This window comes from Vicia villosa, unplaced genomic scaffold (genome assembly GCF_029867415.1).
Source record: "Vicia villosa cultivar HV-30 ecotype Madison, WI unplaced genomic scaffold, Vvil1.0 ctg.000146F_1_1, whole genome shotgun sequence".
Classification (NCBI taxonomy): Eukaryota; Viridiplantae; Streptophyta; class Magnoliopsida; order Fabales; family Fabaceae; genus Vicia; species Vicia villosa.
This window is the reverse complement of record NW_026705038.1, coordinates 222,306-248,053: the sequence shown is the minus strand read 5'-3', so window position 1 is coordinate 248,053 and position 25,748 is coordinate 222,306. Positions and strand designations below refer to the sequence as shown.

The 25,748-nt window shown below is 34.0% G+C and overlaps 2 pseudogenes; one reads left to right on the top strand and one right to left on the bottom strand.

The window, feature by feature from the left end:
• Window positions 1-756: 756 nt before the first annotated feature.
• LOC131624637 (callose synthase 11-like) lies at window positions 757-3,469 on the bottom strand (annotated as a pseudogene).
• Window positions 3,470-8,627: 5,158 nt separating this feature from the next.
• On the top strand, window positions 8,628-10,511 carry LOC131624636 (callose synthase 11-like; annotated as a pseudogene).
• The last annotated feature ends 15,237 nt before the right edge of the window (window positions 10,512-25,748 follow it).

The following is a 25,748-nucleotide window of genomic DNA, read 5'->3' as shown; positions in this document are numbered from 1 at the left end:
GGGTGTAAATGGGTTTAATTACGTTTTAATTACATCCTGTTTTAATAATAATCGGGTGTAATTGGGCTTAATTACGTTTTAATTACACCCTATTTTAATAAAAATCAGGTGTAATTGAGCTTAATTATGTTTTAATTACACCCTATTTTAATAAAAATCGGGTGTAAATATGTTCTTAATTACCCCCTATTTTAGTAAAAATCATGTTAGTAATTGATTTTAGCTTCATAATTGTTTCTGACTTAAAGATATAATTTATAGTTTTTGAATTCTAACATGATTTTATTTTTACGCTAAAATTTACTATTTAACTCATTTTTATTTAAATATACTAAAACATAAATTATTTTACATTAAATTCACTTTAATTATTTTTCTCACGGCATAACCAAAGCAGCCAAATATATACAACAAAAGTGTAGTGGGAACACCAAAAGTATGCACCGAGTACTACTAGTTCATGAGAGGCGGATCAACAAAATGTCATCAATATAATTTATTTAAAAGATTGCAATGTGAAGTTCCCTTGCTTGTATCCATCGAGGATCTTTACTGGATACTTGGTAAGGTAGGTTCTATCTATAACTTAGGTGCTTTAAAAATATGCAAATATAGGAGTGAAGGAGAAGAGATTAGTGTCTTTTTAGCTATCTATGGGAAGTAGAAAAAACTCAGAAGAATGAAAATAGCAGAATGAATCTTCTTAAAATCTAATCTAATGAACAATTCAATGTGTTTAACGAACATGGTCAAGTAATTAAGTGCATAGCTAACTTGCAGATAATACTATCTAACAGAAAACTAACTAGGAAACATAGCTCGTGTTCGTCTTTATCCGCTAAAAGGTACAATATATACAGCAAGTAGATTGTCGTTAGTGACTGATATGAGCAAATCACCTGAATTTCCTCCAATACTAAACTACCCTGGCAGATACATAATAATGTTGACAATGGAAAACATGGTGATGTACTGTTATGGGAAACAATCGAAATCACTCTCCTTTCTTTAAGAGATCGGGTCAATGAAAATGCCATGTAACTGTTGTACATAAGCCATAATTGTCATGGAAAAACGGCTAAACTTTGGTTTTTGATTTTGCATAACCTGAAAATAAGTATCAAGTTTGAATTAGATTTGTAAAATACTAATAAAAACAAATGAATGCTACAAATGATTTGGTAAAAAAAGGACATGCACATTCACTGTTATAAAATAGCATGCTTTAGCTAAATTTGTTAAGAAATGTAGTTAAATACAGTTTTAAGAAAAAAGTGTTTTGGTTCTGATAAGTACATACCTTAAATTAGTACACCTTGGACTGGTACATTAACAAGCTGATACTCTACATGGAAGATACAGAAACACATCTCGCTCTGTGCACAGTTGAAAACTTTTTTTGTTTTAAGCAAGACCTGCACAAAATGGATCGAGATTTCAGAATTGCACATCCCAAGCTGAGTCGACAGGAAAATGCTTCAAGGAGCAAATCCGTTAGCTATACACCAAGGTTCATTGCAGTTTACTAGGTAAAATTCAGCTTTAACGTAATTGCATTGAAAAGAACGTGATGCATAAATTACCTGTAATGACACCTTAAGCAGATTTCTTGCCACTAACGATTCGAGATATCTGGAGACCCCTGCTGAAAGCTTCATTGAAGAGAATTATAGTTTGCATTGATTGAAATCCAGGTAACCATGAGAGAACTGCCATGGGGGCCATAACAATGATTCCAAACAATAAATCGTAGAGTCGGGCCAATGAGACCACAATATCCCACACTAAAGTTGACTGTAGAAAAGGCCTAAGCATCTGGGCTATTAAAATAATTCCCCATCCTGTGGGAATGAATGCCAACGAACTTGTTAGAAGATCAACAAAACTGAAGCTAGTTAACTCCAGTAAGAGGACAATTACAAGAACCGTAACCATAGTCCCAAGAAGCTGCACTAGTCGATAATATATATGCTCATTTGTAGCATATTTGTCCCGTGCATATGCTAGACTGATATAAATCGCAACAACAACAACCATGAATATCCAAGACAGCAAGTACACGGCTATACTAGTATTGTTATCTGCAATACCCAGCTGATAAACAATGCCATACTGAAAGAAGAAAAATCGAAGGTCTAAAATGATTTCCAACAGCTTCCCCATATACCGGTTGTTTTGAGATGATCTTGCTCCTCATACCACCATGTTTCCCTGCTGAATTCTGCCTTTAAGAATGGTCCTCCCGGATACCAAATCCAATTCACAAAGTCTTCAAAGTCATATACAGTCTTCAACCAATCAAACCCAGAGGGATTGAAAACAAAAGGAGACATTATCCATGAAACTACAAGAAACCAACTTGAGATTGTCATAGCTATGTAGACAAAAGTACCCTTAGGCAAGGGACTATGAGAAGCATACACAGTTAAAATAATTCCAAGCTCAATAGCCTTAACAAAATGGCTTCTAGCATATAGTCGATAGTTCTCAGCAAAACTCTTGTGCTCCACCACAAAACCGCGGCCAGTGGCTCGGTACTTCGCAAATGAACTTACAAATGACCTGAATTAATTTTTGATAGTGATGGGTTTAATACTTAAGAAACAGATGACCTGAATATCATTCTATCAATGAACTTACAAATGGAAAGAATTCAAAAGGGAAATCTGATTATATAGTTTCTGTCATGGCAAGGTTTAAAGAAGAGTCAAATTTCCCCTTCAATGGTTTAGCAAAATCACCCACATCACTAAGAATCAAACACAGAAATGTGTAACAAAACAGGTCACATCTAAATATTTCAAGCACCAATGAGCTATTAAGTGAAAAAAAAATCAACAACAACAAAGATATAGGATTGAAACAAACTCTCAAACTCATATGATGCTTCAAATGATATATAATATATTAAGTCACAGATTCAGACCTGCCTTTCAAAACTAATCGAACGATGCTTGAGTAAACCCCTTATGAGTCTACACTTTCTCTGCAGGTTCTTCTCTATCTCGCACCTTCTCCCTTCCAGCCTTCATATAAAATTATTTCACAGAAAACAAAGCAATGTCAAAACAATATAGTTTTCCTAGTCATAAAAGCCAATAGAACCTGTTTGACATGCTCAATATTGAATGAACAAAGCAATGTCACAGAAAAACTATCTAAAGTCTGAAGAACTGTCTAATCAAGCAATGTCATAGAAAAAGAAAAACAAGTTCACACAAACAAAATTCATTTCAAACAAAATCAAGCAATAGGAACTAATTTGCGAGTATAAACCCTAATTCTTCAGCTACCAATGTCGCTCAAATTATAAAACCCCTAATTGTTCCTTACCAATGTCGTCACTGTGAAATGGTTTCCTCTCAGCTTCGTTGTCGTCACTGCGAAATGGTTTCCTCTCAGTTTCAGTGAGCAGATGAGCGGTGCGGTGTTGGAGAAGAAGAGAGCGAATGAGCGAAGCCCTTTTCATTCGTCACAGAAGCGAAGCGAAGTTGAGCGAATGAGAAAGGATTCACAGAAGCAGCGCGATACACTTCCTGAAATCAAACTTCGCTGAAACCCGAAATCACAGAAGCAACGCGATGCGATGAAAGCGATGAAGTTCATAATCGATTGAAAAATGGGTTCGGCATGCACGATGAAGTTCAGAATTGATTGAATTTTGGTTTTGTATATTTTAATAAATTATGTTATTAAAGAGTTTTAGTATTGCCACATAGATTATATTTAGACCCATTAATATTGCCACATAGATTATATATTTTAAGTTATAAAATTAAACATTTTTTTTTGTTTATATACAATTACACCCGTTTTTTAGTTTAAAAGGAGTAATTGAAATTTTATTATAATAAATTTTTTAATTTAAACCCGTTTTTAGGAAAAAGGGTGTATATTATAACCCGATAATACAAAAGTGACATTCTATTTACAAAATTGCCACCAAAAATTCTCAATTACACCCGTTTTTAGTAAATCGGGTGTAAATTTTAAAATTATATTGTAAAGTATTGCTCTAAAATTTATAAACATCAAATATATGGAGTCAGAAGATAAATATTGCCAAAGAGAAAGTAATAACAACATGGAACTCATGTTCAAAAAATTTAAAGAATTCTTAAGACACAATTTTTTTCCAAAGTTCTAGAAGCAAAGTGAAGAAAGATCCTTATTTACTCCTACATGACATCAATACGGAAAGAAAGATCACATAAGACCAAACTGCCCTAAAAATTAGAACCTGATAAGTAATCTGAATCAAGAAAATTGACAAAGAAGTAAAAAAGGCCTACATATCTTGGATGACATGAAATCCTTAGATGAAGAAGAAGCTAATATCTTCCTCATGGCAAATCATAAAAAAATGAGGTAACTTCCCATTTCTACTATCATGACTTATTTCTTATTTGCAAGAAGTTAAATAAAGAAACAAGTAAGTTAAAACAACTTGTCTCCACTTATAAATATACCATTTTTTTCTTTTGAGTTTGAAAATAAATACCTTTTGAAAGAAACAGAAAATATTAAAGAAAGAGAAAATGTTTCAACTCAAATCGCTTTCCTTTTTCACAAAGTATTGGATGAGTCTATCAAGTGCAATAAGTCTGATGTTTTAAAAAATTGAAAATAAGCATTTGCAAAACATACTTGACATAATTACCAAAGGAAGAGAAAACTAAAATCTCTTTCTTTAAAATCGAAGAGCATCCTATATTAAGGCTGACCTATATTATGAACCTAAAAACAATGTTAATTTTTTTAGCTATATATGCCTTGAAAATAGGATCTCTAAATGCAGTAGTCTTAAATGTAATTATTGCAATACAAATGTTTATGTCACTTGATTTTGCTTTGTTAAGAGAAGTCATGATAGTAAAAATGTTTTTTCTTCTTCTCATTTTCTACAAAGAGTATCTTGAAATAAAAATGAAAATATGTTTGCTCATAATTCTAGAAATAATATGTATTCCATAAATGCAAGAGGAGCAAAAAATACTTTGGCATAAAAATATAAAAGTAAAATTATGATGTATATATGCTGGAAAAATCGAGCTTACAATATCATATTGATAATGTTTGTTCAAATCATATGGCTAAAGAAATATCATATTCACTCCTATGAGAAGAGAAGTTTCTTTGTATAGTGACAACAAAGGTAAAATTGTTGGATCTAGATCTAGGTAAGAGCCTTAATCCTACCACTGAGTTATTATGGCTTTTGAAGTTTTATAGAATAAGATACTTAGTAGGGTTAAATATACTTTAACCCCTCAAATGTGAGCGCATTTTGGTTTACCCCTCGTAATTACCCTTTGCCCAATATCTATATTGAACCCAAGACAGAGGCTATGACATCCATGTTTGTAACACCCCGATTTTATTTAAATTATTTTTCATAATTTGACTATGTGATGTTGTGTATTTTTATGCGTTGATGGGTGTTTTGATGTGTCGTGAGGCCTTTGGAATGAGGTAGTTGCATTAAAAATATAGAAATAAGGTGTTGGAGGTGTGTGAGCAATATCGTAGAGATGAGGAATGTTGTGAGTAACTAATTAGTGATATTAGTTAGTAATTATTTTTATTTAAATAATTTAGTTAGGATTATTTAGATTTAAAAATAATTATTTAGAATTTTATTAATAATTAAGTATAATGAAATGTGTAGAAAGAATGAGGGCAAGGTAGTAATTCCAAGAGGGTTAGTTGGGGTAAGGAAGGAAGACCATATTAAGGGTCTAAGGGTTATCTTAGTAAAAAGAAAAAAGAGGACAATGATAGCATATTATTTTTGGAATGATCGTTCAGAGAGAAGTAGAAACGAGAATGGGAGAAAAAACCAGGGCTTGAAGAATCTACTGTCGAAGCTTAAGGAACTTCAATCTAAGGTAAGGATGGAGTACCAACTTTCTAAGAGTTTGTATAATTATGTGTGGGTGAGGATTAATTGTTGCTAGTAATTGCTCCTCTCTTGTATTCTAAACAATTCAATTGGTGTAAATTCTGTTTGGTGAATGAAATTTGTGGATGAAGATTGCATGATCTTGAGGTATGTTGGTGATTGAATCAATTTGTATAAATTATGCAATTGTATGACAATTGGGGAGGTTTGGGTGTTTGTAAAAGTGCTTTTCGTATTCAAAAAGTAGTAGAAAAGTGATTTTGTTACTCATGTAACCGGTTGCTTGAGTTAATGTAACCGATTACATCAATTAAAATGGGGTTTTTTGGGCAACTTACAGTGAAGTAACCAGTTACTTGAAATGAAGCAACCCATTACTTTGAGTTGAAAATGTGTTTCTGGGCTGTTCATAATGAAGTAACCAATTCTGGAATCGAAAAAATGTGAAAAATGGTTTTCTGGACTGAAGTAACTCGTTACTTGAAATGAAGTAACCGGTTACCATTGTGTTGAACTGAAATTTCTAAAACCTTAAAAATTCATAACTTGAGTTTCGGGTGTCCGTTTAACGCGCCGTTTGAACATGTGGAAAGCTAATACAGTGTACTTTCTTGTAAAAATGGTTTCAAGTTTCTGGAACTAAATCTAACTAGTGTGTAATGATATTTTATGGTGTCAGTGTATGTTGCAGTATGATGGCGAAGTTTGCATTTTTGTAAAACTTTGAAAATCCATAACTTTTTACTCGTGTGTCCGTTTGACGTACCGTTTGAACCTACAGGAAGGTGGAAATATTTTATGTCATATAAAAACAATTTCAAACATAGTGGGATATTATTTATGGGAAACTGACACTTTTATGTGCCAGATTTTATCTGTTATGTTGAGATGTGTGTATGCTGTTATGTGTGATGATGCTATATGCTTTTGTTGGGTTGTATGAAATTGTATGTTGAGTTTATGGATAACATGTGGCCTGTATTGGCGTGTTGCATTGATGGATGTAGATATCATTGTGTTGTGTTTGTGCATGGTTGTGTCGCATGCAAGTCGTGTTGTGGACTTTAGTCCGGTTGATGGCTCTGATCCTAGATGGCATGGACAAGGAGCGAGGTGAATCTCATTATTCACGATGTTTGTTGGTTCTGATCCTAGATGGCATGGATCGGGACAGATGTAGACCAAATTGTTCACGATTGGTGGCTCTGATCCTAGATGGCGTGAATTCGGGAGAGATATTAGTACCACATGCATTGAGCCTTTGAGTCAGTCTCATTGAATTGCATTATTGTTGTCATTGATAAATAAGTTGTGTGATTGATGTGTGAACCATATGATAATTGTTTTTGGATGGTGTGAAAGTGTGAGATGTGGAATGTATGACTATGCATGATTATAATTCTATATACTTATCATTATACATTCTTTTATATTATTGTGATATCTCACCCTTCTGTTGGAATGATACTTTATATTGCATCCTGCAGATAGTCTGGAGTAGTTCCGAGGATATGGAGTTTGGAAGAGTTTTCTCTTAATATCTTTTCGAGTTGGTGTCATTGCTCTGACACGTAACACCAGGGGGGTGAACGCTTATTTATTTTTGTTGTCTTTGATAATTTATCTGGAGTCTTATGAACTCCTTGTTATTTGAAAAAATGCTGTTTATGTTGGATGAGAATTGTTTTGATAATAATTATGATTATTTTCCGTTGCGTAATAAGAGTGAAAATTGAGGACTATGAAGTTGTTTTGGTTCATCCGTCATTTGTGTTATGTATCTATATATAAATGAGCAGGTTTAATATGTTTTGAAAGTGTGATATCCTAATTGTATGTTTACTATTTTGAAAAATTTACTTTGATTTTATTTTAATAATAGCCGGGAAAATTAGGGTGTTACATTGTCTATTTTGATATTGGTCCCTTACATATTTATCTTGTTATGCAGGATGAACAAATTTCATATAGGCCACTCATGTCTATCGACATAATTTTTAGAGTACCCATCAACCATCTTTATGGTCGTCTTGTTACAAATAACATTTGATTGAAAATAAAGTACTCAAATATATTTATAGAGTCTAGTAGTTTCAGGTTGAAGGGTGATATAAACAAATATCACGTTAAAATCTAATTATGACATTTGCATAATAAAACCTCAAACATCCCTCACTAGTACAAATAAGACAATATAATTTTAAAATTTACACCCGATTTACTAAAAACGGGTGTAATTGAGAATTTTTGGTGGCAATTTTGTAAATAGAATGTCACTTTTGTATTATCGGGTTATAATATACACCCTTTTTCCTAAAAACGGGTTTAAATTAAAAAATTTATTATAATAAAATTTCAATTACTCCTTTTAAACTAAAAAACGGGTGTAATTGTATATAAACAAAAAAAAATTGTTTAATTTTATAACTTAAAATATATAATCTATGTGGCAATATTAATGGGTCTAAATATAATCTATGTGGCAATACTAAAACTCTTTAATAACATAATTTATTAAAATATACAAAACCAAAATTCAATCAATTCTGAACTTCATCGTGCATGCCGAACCCATTTTTCAATCGATTCTGAACTTCATCGCTTTCATCGCATCGCGTTGCTTCTGTGATTTCGGGTTTCAGCGAAGTTTGATTTCAGGAAGTGTATCGCGTTGCTTCTGTGAATCCTTTCTCATTCGCTCAACTTCGCTTCGCTTCTGTGACGAATGAAAAGGGCTTCGCTCATTCGCTCTCTTCTTCTCCAACACCGCACCGCTCATCTGCTCACTGAAACTGAGAGGAAACCATTTCGCAGTGACGACAACGAAGCTGAGAGGAAACCATTTCACAGTGACGACATTGGTAAGGAAAAATTAGGGGTTTTATACTTTGAGCGACATTGGTAGCTGAAGAATTAGGGTTTATACTCGCAAATTAGTTCCTATTGCTTGATTTTGTTTGAAATGAATTTTGTTTGTGTGAACTTGTTTTTCTTTTTCTGTGACATTGCTTGATTAGACAGTTCTTCAGACTTTAGATAGTTTTTCTGTGACATTGCTTTGTTCATTCAATATTGAGCATGTCAAACAGGTTCTATTGGCTTTTATGACTAGGAAAATTATATTGTTTTGACATTGCTTTGTTTTCTGTGAAATAAATTTTATATGAAGGCTGGAAGGGAGAAGGTGCGAGATAGAGAGGAACCTGCAGAGAAAGTGTAGACTCATAAGGGGTTTACTCAAGCATCGTTCGATTAGTTTTGAAAGGCAGGTCTGAATCTGTGACTTAATATATTATATATCATTTGAAGCATCATATGAGTTTGAGAGTTTGTTTCAATCCTATATCTTTGTTGTTGTTGATTTTGTTTTCACTGAATAGCTCATTGGTGCTTGAAATATTTAGATGTGACCTGTTTTGTTACACATTTCTGTTTTTGATTCTTAGTGATGTGGGTGATTTTGCTAAACCATTGAAGGGGAAATTTGACTCTTCTTTAAACCTTGCCATGACAGGAACTATATAATCAGATTTCCCTTTTGAATTTTTTCCATTTGTAAGTTCATTGATAGAATGATATTCAGGTCATCTGTTTCTTAAGTATTAAACCCATCACTATCAAAAATTAATTCAGGTCATTTGTAAGTTCATTTGCGAAGTACCGAGCCACTGGCCGCGGTTTTGTGGTGGAGCACAAGAGTTTTGCTGAGAACTATCGACTATATGCTAGAAGCCATTTTGTTAAGGCTATTGAGCTTGGAATTATTTTAACTGTGTATGCTTCTCATAGTCCCTTGCCTAAGGGTACTTTTGTCTACATAGCTATGACAATCTCAAGTTGGTTTCTTGTAGTTTCATGGATAATGTCTCCTTTTGTTTTCAATCCCTCTGGGTTTGATTGGTTGAAGACTGTATATGACTTTGAAGACTTTGTGAATTGGATTTGGTATCCGGGAGGACCATTCTTAAAGGCAGAATTCAGCTGGGAAACATGGTGGTATGAGGAGCAAGATCATCTCAAAACAACCGGTATATGGGGAAAGCTGTTGGAAATCATTTTAGACCTTCGATTTTTCTTCTTTCAGTATGGCATTGTTTATCAGCTGGGTATTGCAGATAACAATACTAGTATAGCCGTGTACTTGCTGTCTTGGATATTCATGGTTGCTGTTGTTGCGATTTATATCAGTCTAGCATATGCACGGGACAAATATGCTACAAATGAGCATATATATTATTGACTAGTGCAGCTTCTTGTGACTATGGTTACGGTTCTTGTAATTGTCCTCTTAATGGAGTTAACTAGCTCCAGTTTTGTTGATCTTCTAACAAGTTCGTGTGCATTCATTCCCACAGGATGGGGAATTATTTTAATAGCCCAGATGCTTAGGCCTTTTCTACAGTCAACTTTAGTGTGGGATACTGTGGTCTCATTGGCCCGACTCTACGATTTACTGTTTGGAATCATTGTTATGGCCCCCATGGCAGTTCTCTCATGGTTACCTGGATTTCAATCAATGCAAACTAGAATTCTCTTCAATGAAGCTTTCAGCAGGGGTCTCCAGATATCTCGAATCGTTAGTGGCAAGAAATCTGCTTAAGGTGTCATTACAGGTAATTTATGCATCACGTTCTTTTCAATGCAATTACGTTAAAGCTGAATTTTACCTAGTAAACTGCAATGAACCTTGGTGTATAGCTAACGGATTTGCTCCTTGAAGCATTTTCCTGTCGACTCAGCTTGGGCTGTGCAATTCTGAAATCTCGGTCCATTTTGTGCAGGTCTTGCTTAAAAACAAAAAAAGTTTTCAACTGTGCACAGAGCGAGATGTGTTTCTGTATCTTCCATGTAGAGTATCAGCTTGTTAATGTACCAGTCCAAGGTGTACTAATTTAAGGTATGTACTTATCAGAACCAAAACACTATTTTCTTAAAACTGTATTTAACTACATTTCTTAACAAATTTAGCTAAAGCATGCTATTTTATAACAGTGAATGTGCATGTCTTTTTTTTACCAAATCATTTGTAGCATTCATTTGTTTTTATTAGTATTTTACAAATCTAATTCAAACTTGATACTTATTTTCAGGTTATGCAAAATCAAAAACCAAAGTTTAGCCTTTTTTCCATGACAATTATGGCTTATGTACAACAGTTACATGGCATTTTCATTGACCCGATCTCTTAAAGAAAGGAGAGTGATTTCGATTGTTTCCCATAACAGTACATCACCATGTTTTCCATTGTCAACATTATTATGTATCTGCCAGGGTAGTTTAGTATTGGAGGAAATTCAGGTGATTTGCTCATATCAGTCACTGGCGACAATCTACTTGCTGTATATATTGTACCTTTTAGCGGATAAAGACGAACACGAGCTATGTTTCCTAGTTAGTTTTCTGTTAGATAGTATTATCTGCAAGTTAGCTATGCACTTAATTACTTGACCATGTTCGTTAAACACATTGAATTGTTCATTAGATTAGATTTTAAGAAGATTCATTCTGCTATTATCATTCTTCTGAGTTTTTTCTGCTTCCCATAGATAGCTAAAAAGACACTAATCTCTTCTCCTTCACTCCTATATTTGCATATTTCTAAAGCACCTAAGTTATAGATAGAACCTACCTTACCAAGTATCCAGTAAAGATCCTCGATGGATACAAGCAAGGGAACTTCACATTGCAATCTTTTAAATAAATTATATTGATGACATTTTGCTGATCCGCCTCTCATGAACTAGTAGTACTCGGTGCATACTTTTGGTGTTCCCACTACACTTTTGTTGTATATATTTGGCTGCTTTGGTTATGCCGTGAGAAAAATAATTAAAGTGAATTTAATGTAAAATAATTTATGTTTTAGTATATTTATATAAAAATGAGTTAAATAGTAACTTTTAGCGTAAAAATAAAATCATGTTAGAATTCAAAAACTATAAATTATATCTTTAAGTCAGAAACAATTATGAAGCTAAAATCAATTACTAACATGATTTTTACTAAAATAGGGGGTAATTAAGAACATATTTACACCCGATTTTTATTAAAATAGGGTGTAATTAAAACATAATTAAGCTCAATTACACCTGATTTTTATTAAAATAGGGTGTAATTAAAACGTAATTAAGCCCAATTACACCCGATTATTATTAAAACAGGATGTAATTAAAACGTAATTAAACCCATTTACACCCGATTTTTATTAAAACAGGGTGTAATTAAAACGTAATTACGCCCAATTACACCCGATTTGTATTAAAACAGGGTGTAATTAAAAACGTAATTACGCCCAATTACACCCGATTTTTATTAAAACAGGGTGTAATTAAAAACATAATTACGCCCAATTACACCCGATTTTTGTTAAAAATAACGGGTGTAAATTCGTTAGACATTTCTCACCCTGTGGATATACACCCGATTTTTATTAAAAATAATGGGTGTAAATTTAATAAAAAACGGGTGTAAATTAACATTTTTGTACTAGTGCCTACATAATAAAGAATTATCTCTTATGATAAAGGATAATCAAATCATTACTTATTAACATGATACAAAGAGAATAAATATATCTCTAGAGGAAAATCATTATTTCAAACAAAATCTCAAAGAGATAATGAGTCTACAGTTGCATCCTGAGTAAACAAGTGATAAATGTCAAGGATAGAATAAACGTCTCCATGGTTAAAACTCCAAGTTCATTAGTGACGATCTTTCGGTAAGTGTACTCTTAGTGTCGTAGTAATGATTAAAATGGTCGTCTCCATGAGGATTGTAATTTATAAATGTAATTATGTGGGAATTAAAATAATAACAACGAGGTTTTATTGTTTTGTTTTTTATTTTACGTGGTTCCATAACAAGAAAGAGAAAACTAAGATAACAAAAGTCAAGATGAAAAAAGAGATTAGATCTTTTATATCGAATTCCCTTATTATACCAGTTGATTGACTGTGTACTTTTTGAATTGCAATTAAATTATTATTTTATTGCGAACTAACAAAACCAATGCATCCAATTTCTTGGTGTACAATTCACTAAACTTCAAAATAATTTCCTAGGCCAATTCAGAGTTAAATTAAGTATTCTATACGTGTTAATTAAAAAGAAAAAATATATAATCATCTATTCCTAGTTAATTACTAAGTTTAATAAGTGCCCTAAATCAAATAAGTAAATTAACAGTCAGATACCCCAACATATCTAATATCGATTAGTGCGCTCGTAAATGGACAAAAAACATTAAACTCAAGAACAATTAAATAAGATAATATTAATAAAAGTGTTCAATAAAACTCAAATAGATATATGATCTAAGAGAGTAATAATGAGGTTCGATTCAAAAAGATCTAATCTTGAGAAACTTAGCTACTCATTGATAGATTAATAAATATCATGAGTTGATAAATCTTCATCATCAAAATCCATTGAAGAATAGCTCTCCGATGACTCCAAAGCTTTCAAAATTTGTCTCTTGAAGATCCCTAGTCATCACTTTATCTCTTGGTTTCAAAACTCCTCAAAAAGTTAGCAAAAACGTCAATGGTGCGTTTCAACAAAAGTGCAGTATCACACCATGATGGATAGCATCACACTGCAACAGAAAGCTTCACTGTACCACAATGGGATGCATTGTGCGCATGATGTTTCTAGTAGCCAAATCACTGTTTTCTTCCCTTTTTCTTCAATATTTTAACTATGTTTTTATTTCTTCCATGTGATAATTTTTTGCTTAATTCTTCACACTTTGGCATGACTTTTACTTGTTATTATTCCGGTTACACCCGAATTTCCTCATAAAAATCACGTAATGACGATTATGATCCCAACCCCAAACTTAATCAGTTGCTTGTCCCCAAGTAACCTGTTTGCAAACTAAACATTTCATTAGAATTAAAATGATTACCCTTAGTGTAACACCCTTATCCCAAATCACAGTAAGTTAGCATGCATATCAAAAAGGGCATCATATGTATTTAAAACTAAACACATATCCAACACATATACATCTGGCCATGTTCATAACACACATTTAAATTTATGTTTCATATGCACATCGCAGCGGAATAATTAATCATCTCAAAACGATACCAATAATTGAAATCTAAAAATAGAAATCATGCATTTAAATCATAGGCACCAAAGGCCAATCATCACATAATCTCAAATACACCAAACATATAAAAGAGAGTATAATAAACATCTCTCAACAAACATGAGTTTAAACGTTTCCCTGTGTTACATAACCAGAGCATGACTCACTACCTAGAATAACGATAAACAATGAACTAGCTCCACGACTAATCCTTGCAAGCAAAGCACCACTACTCCTTGGCACCTGAGCAGTGTCGTAGAAAACATCATTCCAACAGAAGGGTGAGAATTCATATTATTATAAAAATATATAATAATAATAACTGATGCATAACAACATACATCAATATAATTCATCATACTTCACACATTAATGTATTCAACACTTTTTAAATACAATTCACATGTTTACATGTACAACATAGCTCAACAATTCAAGATAATAAAGTAATCAATCACAATTACCACCAATATACCATTCACACAAGGGTAATTCTAACTTATGCCCCAAGGGCACAAGTTAAGAGATAAATATAGCAAGAATTACTTGAAAATTGTGTGTTGAATTTAATATTAGGTTATAATTAATAATATTATTGTTTTTTTCAATACGAATTTACTATTTATGGGTTTTTTAACATGTGCCTTTGGGGCACAAATTAGCATTACCCTTCACACAATTATCACACAAGCACACCAAAATAACATTTCTCATCGACACATGTGACTCAAATGTGACTCAATTCAATATGCATGTGGTACTAATTGTTTTCCTTAGCGGTATCACCACATCCATCTCCAAGACAGATAACCACCAAAAATAGCCCGTCCCCTAAGTTTCAAACCCATCTCCAAGGTTCGGGATAAGTCACTAGTTTCCACGAAACTAATGAACACTGTCTCTTTCACACTGAATGAATGCATGTGCAAATACCAACAATTGTATGCAATTAAGACCATCTCAAAATCTTTATCATACAAGCATATATCACACCATTCATCACATATGAATTATCCCACCTTTTGCACAAACATACATATATCATGCCATCAATCACATGTGAAAACACCTTCATAGTACTCACTAAATAAACATAACACAATTAACATGTAGCAAACAAAGCTCAACAATGTTAATCTCAACCAATTGCAATTCACAACATACATATACACAAAATTCAAGTATTATGTTCATACAAGGAATTGCCTAAAAAACCATGCAAACATATTAAGAAAATTCATGATAAATGATAGCATACATAATCTAGTTCAGTTCAGTTCATAAAAAATATAAAACTTTTCATGTCAGACCGCGCTAAGCGCCTTTGAGGCCGCTCATGAAAAACCAGAAAAATTCTACTACAGAACAGATTTTGTTTCACACGATTTTTCACCATAAAACCCATCCAAACAGCCATAGTTAATGAAATAAAAGCATTATAACATGTATTCATCATATAGAATCAATTACTAACATCAAAATATGATTCAATCATCAATTTCATGGATTCCACATCAAAACATAACATGTTAAAACCTAGAAATTGAAATCCCCAAATTCTACACATGTTACTACCCATTACATACATCATATACCCTATAATCATATGAAAAACCCACCCTTACGTTAGATGAAGTTCTTCTCTAGTGTTGCCTCTTCTCTTCTCTTCCTTTCTCTTCTTTTTCCTGTTTTCCTCTTTTCTTCACTTTTCTTTCTAACTTTCTATTCTCTCTTGTTTTGTTAAACCCTTACTAACATAATTCTCTTAATGGGCTTACTAACTCATACCCCCATATTTTAGTCATCCTATTATTATTAGGCCCAATCATTCATTCTATTATTTCCACACGCAATAATCCAACACACATAACATATATGTTCACAAAACCACACAATTAATTATTTACTCTATCATATAATAATTGATAAAATAAATAATCAATAAAATAACTAGTAAATAAAATCGAGGTGGTACACTTAGTAGTGAACGTCACCTTTATTTTTTTCTTCTGATTTATGCTTTGGTTCCCTGCTTCAATCCAATCTACTCGGAAAAGTTCTTTTGAACATACAAGTACTCAACATGTCTCTCATCTCACATATATGCAATCAATTTGATAGGGTAATCACTTAATCAACATACAAAATCATTTAATAGTAAGTTTTCAAGTTTTTAATAGAATCAATATGAACTTATTTTTGCAAAGGGAATTTAAAACAAAGACCCATGATGACCAAGACAACTGTACTAGAGATTGGACGTAAGACCGGAAAAACTGGAGGGAGTGGTGATATGATATAGATTTCCACGGATGTCACATTTCATGAGAGGGATCCCCGTTTAAAAATCAGATACAGTAAAACCAAGTGGGTCAAAGAAAACTGACATTGTTTTCACTAGTAAACTGCCTCACAGAAATAAAATTTTTAATATTTTTCGGAGCATGCAACATATGGTTTAAGTGAAGGGATAATGATAAATGGCTATTTGTGTGTGTCTGGTGTTGTGAATTGGAATTCTGTGGCCACTTCCTATAATAACTTTTTGATTTGAATTACTTAAAGGAGAATAAGATGAGAGATTACCTTGTGTTGTTGCTGTGTGAGATGTTGCACCAATATCCATGTACCACTTATAATCAGGAGTGTGTAAGAGACATGGCGTGCATTGCATCCTCAATGTCCCTCAGTGTCTGAGAGGATGTAGCAGCTGCATATGCATGACAACGCTGTTCTACATTGACTGGCTACTTCAGAAGACCGACAGGGCGTGCCTGCTAAGATATGGGATATGGGCACAGAGGCGTGGCCCATGGTGGGAGAGTTCAACCCCATGGTTGCAAGACTGAATAGTGCTGCTGCTTCCAAGGAGGAGACGACCATGGTGGAGGGGCACCGTGAGCTCCAAGATAAGGTGTATCACAGTTACTAGGTCTCATGCCTCAATCGTGGTTTCCACAAGACTGAGCAAGGTTGCTTGGGCACCAATTTCCAAGTTGAGAGGTGTCTTCAGAAGGTTGCTACTGAGTGGCGTGCATGGTAAAATGAGAACCAGTGCTAGTGATTTTAGCTATACAATCTTCTTCCAAAGTGAGGGTTAATCTAGATAACCAAGGTAAAAACACTATGCTAAGCTTTTGGAAGACCAAATATTCGTTGAAGAACTAATCAGTGCTTGTTGACAAGAGAGTCAATATTCCTTAACTAGCTAGGGAGCATCTTAAGACGCTGACAGTAAGTAGACACCTTGGTAAAATCCTGCATGCGAGTGTTAGAAAACTCTTGCTTGAGAGTGACAACGCGAGCATAATGATTATGCTAAAAAAATGTCAGCTAAATGATTCATGACTTCCACAACAGTGGAATCCGGTTCTAGGATTGTGGTTAATAGGTCAATGAAGATTGTGGAATATATCTATTGAATAACGGTAGAGTCAAGAATAGTCCAGTGTTCATACTCGGCAGTAGAGGAATCTACCAGTGGTTTCTTATCCGTATAGGGAACAATATGATGTAGAACCCGATGAGAGTGAGTTTATTTTAGAGAATGGGACTGATTAAGGTTGATACCATGTAAGATACTGGGATGCTTGTCTTTCTCATTCACGTCAATAGAATATATATATATATATATATATATATATATATATATATATATATATATATATATGTATATGTATGTTAACAATCTAATTATGTAAAAAAATAATTACTGAATTCTAATAATGATAAATTATTACAAACTATTTTATTCTATTAGTAAAAAACATAATAAGAAAGGACAAAATCTCAACTTTACAAATAGGAGACTAAAACTTATATTTGGAGGGTCTTGCAATTTCATGGATTAATACTAACGAAGTAATCATTCATTATTTGTAGGGATGACAATGGGTAGGGTTTGGGTAGAATAGTATAGTACCCGTCTCCATATCTGCGGTATGAAAAAATCTCCGTACCCGAGCTCAAATCCTTGTGGACACCAATGTTCATACCCGTACCCATATTTTATGGGTACCTCAATACCCATATCCGTACTCGTTTACCCGCAATAGTAAAATTAATTACAAAATTTCATATAATTATAAGTTTTTCTAACAATATTAAATAAAATTACGGATATTATTGTTGAGTTAAAAAATAAATAAACACTTTTATTAAATTAAAATATGTAATAGTTTAATAGCGATATATTTTTAAAAATTGATAAATATGCATTTTTATATAATAATACAAATGATATTATACAAATATGTAGTGCGAGTATGGAGCGGAGTGAGTAGTAAGGTATCTGTGCCCGCAGCCATATCCGTTTATTTTAATGGGTAATTACCTGTACCCGCACCTGTACCAATTTTGCGGGTTTTAACCCTACACGTTGTGGACTTTTTTTTGCGGGTACCCATAGGGAATGGACCAAATTGCCATTGCTAATTATTTGTTTGAAAAACGAAAATAATATATTTAATGATGACCATATGATAGAACCTATAAAATGAAGATAATAAAACTGTATTCAAAATTAAAATAGAAAATCCTGGTCCGACTTATGTGCCTATAACATAGTATTTCACAGGGAGTATGCATGGACACAATAAATAAACTTGTTGGTATTGATTTGAAATATGCGCAGTACTATACATATAAAGATAAAGGTTACAATATCTAATAGCATAACAATAGGCATTAAGTTACACATCTTCTGGTATAAATAGCTTTAAGTACTTCTGCCATAATCTGCTACCTTAAAATTTTTCTGCACAGATACAAATGGTGATGCCTCTTTCACCCAAACTTTTTAGTGACCTTTTTTTATTTGGACTGCATCAAATATTTGATTGGAATTGATAGTTCATCATCATCAATTCTGCAGCATGCAGGACAACACCACTCTTTGCCAGGAGCGAGCTTCAAGTTAAACAAAATATCAGCATGCATGGTTAAGTAAAGAAATAGTAAAATATAGTGCTAAAGATACTGGATTGGTTACAAACTTGCAATGATGGTTGGATGGGTGGCCCCGGGTAGCGCCGTGGTTTGCGGTTTACGGTGCTGCGCTTCCGGCTGGGGATGGTTGCTGCTACTAGGAAGAGAATGGGAGCAGGAGAGAGAGGCTGTGGTATGTTGAAATCATAGCATAGTTATGCATATTGCAGAATGAATAAGATTTTTCAGTAAGATCAAATTTATTCAGGAAACACTTAACTAGTTAGAGATATTATGAAACAATTATGTGAAATTATAAACTAGAATGATTCATGTTAATTTGTTGCAGACAAATGATGAATACCACAAATAATGTAAGCATGTGTTAAGGTGAGATGAATTCATTTTAATAAATATAAATATACCTATTATAACTTTTGATATATTTAAAATAATTGTTAATATTATATATTATCATAGATACCACAGCAGCTGATGATGACTTGTGATGGTCAGCAGAAGGTGGTGGCGGGTAATGCTTTGGTTTGCGTTTGATGGTGCTGCGCTTTCGGCGTGGGATGACTGCTTCTCTTTCGAAGAGATTGGAAGCAGGAGAAACATGCTGTGATATTTTGAATTCAGATCACAGTAATGAAGAATGAAATAAGATTGTGACAGAATTTACAATATCTAAAAACGATCAGTTCTTAAGTACAATATGGGATTTTTAAAAACTCAATGCTACAGCAAGCTTATGATAAAAAAATTCTATACACTAGAATAATTCAACTAGAATGATTCATGTCAATTTGTTGCTGACAAATAATGAATGCCACTGAAAGTAGTTACTGCAGAAATATGAAAAGTAAAACTAAACTTACGCTATCATCTCCAATTTCAAATGAGCCATCAGTTTTAAGCATAGAAGGTTCTGCAGGTGGGGGAGCGTTTAGATCCAAATCTCGTACTACTTTTGCAGAACCTTTAATTATATTTCTTTGTCTTCTTCCTACGTACACATGACGGAAGTCTCTTGTATTCATTGACTTATCCTCTGATGAACTCATCCTGAAATATTCTCAATAAATGTTACATTAATGAATAAGTAACTATAGAACTTGTTACATAGTAATCATCCATTAAAAATCTTGCAATCCATCAAATTATAGAATCTAGTAGATAGTTCATTTTATTTATTGGCAATAGAGAAACCTATCATGTTTTAAATTGTTCTTATAAATGCCAATAAAAATGGAAATGAGTATAATGAAAGGATCATTATGAAAGTTATGACAAACAACCAACTTACAGCTAAGCTGATGAGAATTAACTACATAATGAAAAGAAATTCATGATTATAATCAAGTTTGAACACAAGAAATTGAAAAGACCACGGGAAGCCAAAAAGCAATTAGTAACACCACAGAATATCGATGACTTAAAGAATTAAAAAAACACATGAAATCAGACAACTTGGCAAGTCAAGTAGATTGTAAAATAGGATCAATCAAAGATCTTGCATAAGCAATTGACATCTCAGAATGAGACACATGTGAAATGCATTTTAGTATGAACTTGAGAACTTTGGCAAGGAACCATGCATGAAAGTCGAAAGCTACACTACCACCCAACTTCCTAAGGCATCCTCAAATCAATGTTGTCAAATACCAGATATGGAGTCGCGTCGCCAAGCCGGATTGCGGTGGCTAATATTTTAACAATCGTCGTGGCCATTGGACATGTTATTTAAGCTATTAGTCCTTTCACTGGTCACTGAGTCAGCGTAGCCTCCCCATCAACATCCGTGAATGTATCCTATAAACAACACTAATGTAGCTTAGAGGTTGATAGGTTTCCCCTTAAAACTGCCCTAACCCTAATTTGTAGGACGTGTGGTCAAATTGTCGAAGTCAAACATTCACTTTGACTGTTAGTCCTTTTCTCTTTACTGTCCAATAAGAGGCTAGATCCTAATAACCCATCTAAATTCACTCAAAAAACAGCATCAATGTAAGTGGAAGGATCATGAAACTAGATAATAAGTTAACAACAAACAGAAAGCACCTCTGATCCCAACTTCAAAACCATGTGACAGGAAAGATTATCATACATCTACCAACAAACCATGATTTACAATATTGCCTACTCCAACTAGCAGAGAAAATTGATAAAAAAAACTGTTACGGATGATCCCGGGTCATTGATCCGGCACCACATATAAAAATTTCTCGATTCCTAGAAAATTAATGAACAGTGCAACTCCAATTTGTCGAAATTCATGATTGCAAACAACCATAAAGAAGCAAAAATGAAAATTTAAACAACAAGAGAAGCGAATTAAAAAGGGCATGCAGAGATATAAAATGATTGATAAGCAGAAACAATTGAATGTAGTAAAATTGAAGTACACTGAATATACCTGATTACTGCAGACGAGTGCAAGGAACAAGGTTGAGAAATTGAAGCGGAGCTGTATCGGAGATAAGAAGAGAGTATTACTATTACCTGAGGAATAGTATATGGTAGTATATATATTGACAATGACTACGTCATACTCAAGTCTGGCATTTTTTGTTGTTTTCCTGTAAAGGTATAAAACAAGGAAAAATTGCACCGAGGTTGTGTCATTTGCGTTTTCTCTTATCTCCGTTTCGAGAAGCTTCATATGCCCAAGCCAATGCGGGTTGAGAATAGATTAGTGTGTAGTCTAAGATAGGTACCTTATTGCTCAAGCTAGAACATATATCTCTTTATGAGTTTTAGTTTTCTCACGGTTTTGATGGAATTGGGGGGAAAGCATAATAATTGCAATTATATTTGAATATTATATCTACTTGATTTGATAGTTTTGGGATTGGGGTTCTCGGCCGCTTTTACACTTGCACCCATTTTTACAGCAAAATTATAACTATAAGATTGATTAAATATATTAGATTACAATTCAATCTTTTATAACCAAAGCAATCTTTTATATCTTAATTATTTATTTTTAATGTATTTTTTTTTATTATAAATTTACTCATAACTAAGGTTAGCAATTTGGTGGAGTCGTCTACGGATGGTTTCTTTCTTTTGGAGCCACGCTACGGTTGTGTCTTCTTTTTCAAAGTCTAACTAAGGTTATCAGTTTGGAAGAGTCGTCTTCGGCTGGTTTCTTCCTTGTGGAGCCATGCTACGGTTGTGTCTTCTTTTTCAAAGTCTAACTAAGGTTAGCAATTTGGTGGAGTCGTCTACGGATGGTTTCTTCCTTGTGGAGCCACGCTACGGTTGTGTCTTCTTTTTCAAAGTCTAACTAAGGTTAGCAATTTGGTAAATTCATCTACGGATGATTTCTTCTTTGTTGAGCCACGCTACGGTTGTGTCTCTTTTTCAAGTCTAACTAAGGTTAGCAATTCGTTTGGTCCGCCTTTGGCTGGTATCTCTTAATAACACTCAACACTCTTTACGCTACCACGGAATGCAAATTTTGATGGTACTTTTGGGTATTCAACCCACTTACACCTCAAATGTCTCGAACGTGTGTCGTCCGTACATTCAGGTCCAAGAAGTTTGAATAGGGGCAGCTGTTGCACCCCAAAATTTGCCCACTTATTTATACCCAATTGGCTTTTATGTCACAATCATATGCATACCTCATGTAGGTCATCCACTCAATACATTCATTCATATCATTGTTACTGTTCAAGAAAATTGATGAAAAAGAGCTTCTATGTGGGAGATATCTTGGTTCAAAAGAGAAGGTTTGAAGTCTGATTATACGGCCCCATTTCCATTGAAGTTCTCCTAAAATCAGGGTTTCATCCTCTCCAATTCAAAGCTCTGATCAAAAGATGCAATCCTCAAATTCAAGATTTTCAAATTAAGGTTTTGACCAAAGTCAATCCTTTTGACTTTTTGGTCAACATTTAATCAGGAGATGATTTTGAGTATGAAATATGGTTGCCTTGAAGAAACATTTACGGGAGTTCGTTGTTTGAAAATTGATTGAGAATTGGATCAGAAACTGATTAATCGAGAAATTCACTTGGAATCGGAAAAATCAGAAAAAGCTGACTTTTTGGTCAAAGTCAAAGTCAACTGTCAGATATTGAAGGTTGGTGGAAAATTGGTCAAGAAAAGTCAACATAATTAAATAAAATCAAGAATTTCTCAAAATTGCCCAAAAATATAAAGTTAGTTGATTTATGAAGTGCCAAAAATGGAAAGTGAAAAGACTTAGAAATATTTTGAGTTTTGTGAATGGTTGAACAAATGACTTCATGGTGGATTTACACGTGGATAGAGGCACGATTTCAAAACAAGTTCAACAACAAAATTGTTCATTTCATGGCCCTCTACAATATTGTAGTTGGGAGTTTTGTCAAATAAGGCATGAATCAAGAGTTACGAGTGAGACAAGTTGGAAGTTTCAAACTTGTGCAAGTCATGAGGATGGGCAAATCTTTGGGCACACGTGAAGCATTTTACCAAGCACGTGGTGTGTCATCTTTGAAGCCAGGTTTAGAGCGTTACAAGAACCCTACAGATTCAACCTTTGTATAATTCTATTTTCCTCTACGCCCTCTTTCAATTGGAATCAATACCATGGAAATTGAATGTGTAATGAAAGAATTAGGAGGATTCAAAGTGGTGATCACGCAAAGGTATTTCGTGACATGTGGCTGGGCAAGGATATAAGGCATGCGCAAGACATTTTGTCAAACAGGTGGTGTATCAAATTGGAGACTCCTTTTTGAGGATTACAGGAATGTTGTGAATGCAAGTAAGACATCAATCTTCTCTTCTCCATGTCCTCTAACCAATGATCAAAGAATTATATCATTTGGTCATGTAATGAATGAGATGGTGAGCCTCAAAGTAGACCACTTGAAAATTGCAAACTGGCTAGCATTAAGGGCAAGGTTGAAGCGCGCGTAATTTCAGTGATGATGCCATGAGTTTGAAGCTAGATTTCTCATCCTCCCAAGTTTCATTTCAAAAACCTCCAAACATAAAAATCACTATATGCGATGTACTCTTTAAATTGGCCCAAAGATTGAATCATTTGATGAACTATAGTTGGAGTTATAAATGGGCAAAGAGGACACTATGGACATGTTTATTCTTAGCATAATGATTGGAAAATCTTGCAACATGTGTACAGGTCTTATGCATTACCCAAGCCAACCATAAAACTTGCTATGTGCATGAAAGTGAAAGAAGAAGTTACTACAAAAGTCACCCTTGTGCACTAAGTTTGTAAAAAGCATCCAATGCAACACTCCTCACCGTAACACTCATGCACCCACACCAACCATATATAAACCAAACTCTTCACAAATTCAGAGGAGGAGACTTCATTTAATTTTTTCAGTTTCAAACTCTTTTCTCCTTCTCACTCTCTCCTCTCTCCACCCTCTCTTCTTATCTCTTTATCTAACCGCCCTAACCAACCTTCAACCACCATAACAAACTCCATAACCACCCTCAACCTTCATCTTCATCGGAATCAATCACCACCACCACTCCTTCCCATTATCAACTTGCATCGTGAATCATTACCGAGTCTCCTCCATCGTCAAAAAACCTTCATCAGAATCAATCACCAACCATTACATTCTTCAATCTTAACCAACATCACCATCGATCTTGGATCCAGAGTATCACTATCATCATCTTTTCGAGATCAGAATCACCATCATCTCACTTTCCTCTTCTGCAAGAACTCAAGGCTGAAAGCCTGAGTTTATTTCTCAGTGAAGGTGAAGATTTTTCCAAGATCCCCATCACCAAACTCCACACATTCAAGAGGAAGTAGTAGAGTCTTCTAAATCTTTGAATCGAGAATTTGTTCAAGTACGCTTCCTGAGACTTCTCAGCATCGTAGTAGCATTTGCGTTTTTGTGCGTTCCAATCCTTGCTCGTATATGCTATGCACGTGCTCTGTAATTTTGAATGTGATATTTGGATCATGTGCGTAGACTCGAGCTGCTTGATACTCTTAGCTTACGTTTTCATGGAGTTTTTTGTAGTTAGGGTTTCTTACTTGGTTTCGGTTTGAGCCGTAGAGTGCGTTTAAGACAAAATTGAGGTCAGATTCGTGTTCAGTGGCGAAATCCGAGTGGAGTTGTGATGTTTTTTGTAATTTCTGGGCGTGTGTTTGTTTACGTCGGTGGTGGTTGACGGTGGTCCCCACCGGAGAAGACGACCGGAACAGTGGTTCCGGCGTCTAAAGTCGTTTCATGGCTTATTTTCTTTTTGCTCGTGTGGTACACAGGGATTGGCTGCAGTTCCCATACATTAGTGATTTTTGTTTTATCGCAATGATTGAATAAAGAGTTGGCGCTTCGTGATTGGCTGAACCATGTTTTTTGTTATTTTATGACTTAAAACCTCACTTGCCCAATTGATATGCTGTGTTGTCACGTTTCAATAATAAAAACATAGCCTAAATAAATAACATGCTGAATGAAAATAAAGTGTGGAACAAAAGAAGTGATGCAATGTTCAATCTGGGCCTCGTTTTAGATATGGGCCTTACACCCTTTCTTTTTCGCACCTCCCAGCAATGGGCCCAAATGCGTGTCACCCTTGATTTCAGTTCATTTGACTTTTACTAATACACCCCCCTGCTGACTAAAAAAATAAGCAAATAAAATTAGTTTTTTTTCTCTTGCTTGATATGTGAATTTTGCTTAAACAAAAGTGTGAAAAATATTTTCTTAACCAATTAGATTTTTAGATTCCATAGTTTGTTTTTTTTCTTTAGAATTTAATAGTGGAATTTCTTTGAATTTTGATTGGTTCTTGTAATAAAAATAAATAGTCTTTTTTTTAGTTTTA